This window comes from Oryx dammah, unplaced genomic scaffold, assembly GCF_014754425.2.
Source record: "Oryx dammah isolate SB20612 unplaced genomic scaffold, SCBI_Odam_1.1 HiC_scaffold_17, whole genome shotgun sequence".
Lineage (NCBI taxonomy): Eukaryota > Metazoa > Chordata > Mammalia > Artiodactyla > Bovidae > Oryx > Oryx dammah.
The window spans coordinates 66,553,768-66,559,938 of record NW_024070201.1 but is presented as its reverse complement, the minus strand read 5'-3'; positions in this window follow the sequence as shown (position 1 = coordinate 66,559,938).

The following is a 6,171-nucleotide window of genomic DNA, read 5'->3' as shown; positions in this document are numbered from 1 at the left end:
TAAGTAGGCCATTATGCTCCTGAGAATTCTCTTCCTTTACATTCATGTGGACCTCTACAGTGGCTCACTGAGTTGGAATGATCAGTCTTTATTACATTGCCTAATTGTGTGAATCAGTCGTGGAAGCATTTTGTTTTCATAGGTTGTTCTCTGCAGCTATTCCTCAAGCTCACATGTGTGATACAGAGTTACCAAACACAAATACTTCTTATCTTACTAAAATTCCCCAAATTGAGGGGTAAAAGCAAAGGATATGATGGAACCACCAAAGGTCAACAACAAGTTTCTAAAAGTTTTGATTTTTCAAACTGAATTAGTCCCAAATGGTGGCCCCAGTAGTCAGAACTATTTTGATGAAATGAAACTTTTCTTTCTTAAGGGTAAGTCTATCTAAAGACAAACCTAGATTGCATATTAAAAAGTAGAGACATTACTTTACTGGCAAAACTCTCTCTAGTCAAAGCTATGGTTTTTCCAGTAGTCGTGTATGGATGTGAGAGTTGGATCATAAAGAAAGCTGAGCACCGAAGAATCTGATGCTTTCGAACTCTGGTGTTGGAGAAGACTCCTGAGAGTTCCTTGGACTGCAAGGAGATTAAACCAGTCCATCCTAAAGGAAATTAGTCCTGAATATTCATTGGAAGGACTGATGCTGAAGCTGAAGCTCCAATACTTTAGCTATGTGATATAAAGAACTGACTTGTTGGAAATGCTGGATGCTGGGAAAGATTGAAAACAGTAGGAGAGGGGGGGATGACAGAGGATGAGATGGTAGGATGGCATCACCAACCTGATGGACATGAATTTGAGCAAGCTCAGGGAGTTGGTGATGGACAGGGAAACCTGGTGTGCTGTAGTCCATGGGATTGCAAAGAGTCGGACACAACTAAGTGACTGAACTGAACTTATCATTGATCTAAAGACATCCTTAAATTTTTATTACTAAAGAAAACATAACATCAAGGCTACTTTCATAATGAAGGATGTTAAAGTTATCTACAGAAATTGTGAAAATTTGTCATACCACATCTATGTAAATAAAGTATTCATCTTCATATATTTCCCAAACAAAGGGAGTTTTACTGGCAATGATCTCTTTACCTTCATTCTACCAAATTCCTGGTGTCCCCAAAATTCTACCATTAAGGGAGACAGAAAGGCAAGCAGAAGATTGATAAAGAGAGGGAATCTAAAATTTAGAGTCTAATTGGTGTATATCTACCCTGAAATTTGAGATCTAAATAAAATTTCTCTTCAGTCTACTAAATGAAATCTTGCTTTTCTTCTCACACATTTACTTGGGTAATTGAGAACATACATGAGTTGGAGAAATAGTTTTAAAAAATTCTACTGAAACCATTCTAGGATATATCTTCCAACTTTAAACCTGAATCCATGCAAATTCTATCATCTTGAAAAAGCTTCCCTTGCTCTCCACTACTCCTTCACCATTTCTATAATGCACTTGTGCACACACACACACACACACACACACACAATGCTGTGGACAATTTGATATTTTTGTTCTGTTAATTTTTCCTTGGCTAAAGTTATGTCAAATAATAATGATGATGATAATGATGGCAACAAAAAGATGATGTTGTCAAATGGAAGAATACCCAAGGCTGTACTGTAAAGTGGGCCTTCTGTGATTTTTTGTGGCAGGCAGAGTAATGGATCTTACAGATGTCCACACCCTAATCTCCAGACCTGTGATGTATTGCCAGGGCAAAAGAGAATTTGTAGATGTGATTCAGGATACAGATTTTGAGAATAGACTGAGTTACTCCAGCGGGATCAATCTAATTACCCCTAAAAGCAGAGGACTTTTCACCACTATAGAGTACCATATCAGAAGGGTCAGAGAGATGACCCTGTGAGAAGAATGTAATTCCCATTGCTGGTTCTGAAAAGGAGGTGGCTCTTTGCAAGGGTGGAGAAGGCTTCTAGACTCTAAGTGTGGCTCTAGCCAAGAGCCACCAAAGCAATGGGACTTCCATCTAGCAAGCATGTCAAACTAAATTCTGCCAACATTTGAATAACCAGGAAACAGATTTCCTCCTGTAGGAGGAAAAAATTTCAGCCCTGACAACACCTTGGTCTTAGCCTGGTGAGAACTATACAAGGCTTCAGAACTATAAAATAATAAATGTGTGTGGTTTTAAGCCAGTTTGTGGTAATTTTTATGGCAGGAATAGAAAAAAAATTACAACTTTCTTAATAAATAGATATGTATAAATATTTATGAGTTTGAGCAAACTCCAGGAGAGGAGATAGTGAAGGACAGAGAAGCCTGGTGTGCTGCAAGACATGGGGTTACAAACAGTCTCACACAACTTAGCAACTGAACTATATATATATACACACACCTCCATATGTATATATGTATATATTTCAGGGATTCCTATCCCTCTTAAAACATGACATTGCATCTTACTTGTTCAGATTTGGACTCTGGAGTAAAGAAGACTAGAGTCAGTGATTCTGGCATTACTACTGGGTGATTTAGGGTCATTTCCTCCAGAGTCTTTTGCTTCACTTGCTTCATCTTTATAATAGAAGCAGTCATAAAAAGAATTTTAAGATTCAATGAAGTAATGTAAGTGAAGTAAATAGCACATTTCTTCACAATTAGCAAATACTTAATACATCTCAACCACCATTGATATTAGTATAAGACTGGTTGTAGCAGTAGTCTGCTGCTATTTTTGTTGTACCAGTGTTGTAAAAAAGTGTGATTGAGTATCACTGAAGGCCTGCTCTTAATCATTTCAACTCCAAGATATGATAATATCATGAATCTTAGAATCACAATTTTCCTGTTGGATATATAGCATATCAACTTCCCATTTCATCTTTTTGTTTCTAAAAAAGTAAATAAAAATATCTACATTTTTTTCATTTTTCATTACCTTATCTGCAAATTGGAAAATTTTCTCTTAAATTCACAAAGGGACAGCTTTGGGCATCAATGTATAAAATATTAATGTTATCCACATTCAGGGAAACTTAGCAGTCATATAGAATGGAGATGATTACCTAAGATCCCACTCACAAGTGCCAGGGCTTAGGATTCAAACATATTTTGTGGAGGAAATACAATTCTACCCTCTACAAATGGCTAAGCTTGAGAGAAGAGTGAAGAGTGATTGTAAGAAGCACAAAGAATGTTTTAGAGTACTGGTAATGCTCTTGATCTAGGGGCTGATTATATTGTAGTTTCAATTTATATTAAAAAATTCAGCTATTCCCTTATGATATGTGTGCTTTATGGATGTTATGCTTCAATAAAAAAAAAAAGAAGTTAAAAAAAAAAAGAATGTAGATGATTGTTACTATCAATGGCTGTAGGATCTATAGAGCCTACAGACTCTTCCATGCAGAGAACAGATAAATGCTTGGGCTGATTTTTTCTATAGTGTTTTATAAATTGCTTATATATTTCCCCCTCATTTTCAAATAAGAAAACTGAAGCTTAGAAAGTTTGTGTATCACAAGACCCATAGAGATAAATGTCTGTGCGCGCGCGCGCGCGTGTGTGTGTGTGTGTGTGTATTGTTTCTGTAAGACTGTTGATGTGAAAACATTAATCAGAAAGTTTCAGACTGTATTCTTCTCCTACAGTGTTTATTCATCATCATTCTCACCCTCATAGATTGAAAATAATTCATCATCATCCTACTTGCAAGTTACTTTCATTTTGACACTAACAGTTATAATGCAACTCATAAGAATAAAGAATTCTTACCTGGGAAAATTTAGCATAGCAAGTAGATTTGAAAGTCTAAGCTCTACAGTTTTAACACATGGTCTAACTCATAGGTTGATACAAAATAGGAAAAGCCAAGTAAGTATAACAAGTTAAGATAAATCATTAAGTGAGAATCAAAGAGTAAAGTACAATCTTTCATTTTCTCCTAGCAGAGTGCTTTATACTATAAATCCAATTAGTTTGAATTGAAAAGAGATTAATCAATTTCTGGGAGCGTCAGGTTTTACAATAATGAAGAAAAAAGTTATGTTTTCAAGAAAATATACTCCATCCTTGATGATTTTCAAAGCAAACTTTTAATTGTGTTTGGACTGACCAGTGCTCTTTTTCAGCTTCTTTTAGATTTTCAGATATGTGCACACCTGTATGTGCCACACACACACACACACACACACACACACTCTCTCTCTCTCTCTCTCTCTCTCTCTCTCTCAGGCAAATCACACACTCTTGTCTGAGGATATTGCTGAAATATCTCATAATAAAATAACATGATTCGGCTTCCCTGGTGGCTCAGTGGTAAAGAATCTGCCTGCCAATGCAGGAGACACGGGTTCCATCCACGGGAAAATACAACTTGCTCCGAGCAACTGGGCTTGTTCCCCACAACTACTGAGCCTGTGCTTTAGAGTCTGAGAAACAAAACTACTGAAGTCTGCACAGCTAAAGCCCATGCTCTGCAACGTGAGAAGCCACTGCAATAAGGCCACACTTCAACGAAAAGCCCCCACTCACTGCAAATAAAGAAAGCCCTCACAAAGCAGTGAAGACCCAGGAGTCAAAAATTTAAAAAAAAAAAAAAAAGGTCTATAGTGGAATTCAACTCTTACAAAGAGGTATAAAAAAAAAAATTAGACTTTACACAGGTAGAGAGAAAAGAGGTACATTTAATATACTTTGGAGAAATGGGTAAAATTACTACAGTGCATTAAATCACCAAAGTGCTGAGACTCAGTTTCCAAGTAACATAATAACGGGAGAAAATGAAATCTTAAAGATATGGAGATAAAAGTCATATTTTTATTTAAATTGCATTAAATGCAAGTAAAACAATTATTTATGTAGTGGGGGGGCGTGAAATTTGGAATTTGAGATGGATCAAGAAAATTAAAAAGAAAATATTCACTGCCGTCTCTCTTTTGTATGCAGATTATTCTAGTGAACCCACTAATTTCTTGGAATTAATTTTGTGACCAAGCCCAAGAACTGACTTGAGAATCCCTCCCTCTTGAATGTATTGAGTCTTGTGGGCATGTAAAGGCCCAGGTCTAAAGCATATACTATGGACCCAAGGTCAAGAGCAGAACTAAACTAAGATTTTAATTAAAATCTTGTATGTATTATTATCATATTCTCTCCAATAACTAAACTGAATAAGGATACTGACATTTTACTCCTAGTAACATAGTAGGTGCATAATATTTGGTAATTGATTGAATAAACACCTTCTCACACACTTTCTCACAAAACATCTGTCTTTCCTTACATTGCCTACCTAGAAATTTTTAATATAAAAAATGTTATTTCCTGGAAATTATGCTTTTTAAGATTTGTATATTGAACAGAGAGCTATGGAAAATGCAGTCGGTGATTTTTAATGCACTCACAGTTTATAAACTCTTATATCTTCATTTTTATGAATAGAAGAAAATATCATTTTAACCATTTAGATCCTAATTTAAAATATGAGGTTTTGGTTTTCAAAATTGATGAGCTCTATTCCATTTCAAATTGCATTTTGCCCTTCTAGATAAAGCACAGATTGAAATCCATAAATATTTTTTTTACTAGTTAAAGTGACTAGTTAGGTAGTTATGCAGAATACATTGAGACAGGTATTCATGTTGGCAACCACTCCCCTACACACACACACATACACATTCAGTGAAGTCCAATTATAGACAGAGTTTGAGACAGCACTCCAAGCATAATATCCCTACTTTCAGCTCTATACTGCACATCCACATGCTATCAAGGCTTTGTTCACAGCTTTTTAAAATTAATTTTTTATTGGAATATAGTTGCTTCACAGTATTGTGTTAGTTTCTGCTGTGCAACAAAGTGAATCGGTTACACATATACATATGTCTACTCTATTTCAGATTTCCTTCCCATACGAGTCACCACAGAGTGCTGAGTAGAGTTCCCTGTGCTATATAGTAGATTCTCACTAGTAATCTATATGATAGTATGTATATATGTCAATCCCAATCTCCCAATTCGTCCCATTCCACTTTCTCCTTTGGTAACCATAAATTTGTTCTCTACATCTGTGACTAGTGAAATATATAGATGAACTTATTTGCAAAGCAGAAATATAGTTGCAGGTATTTTTCCATAGTTTTAATAAGATTCCTCATCCATGTCTCTCTCCAGTTGGAATGAACTTTTTATAAAGA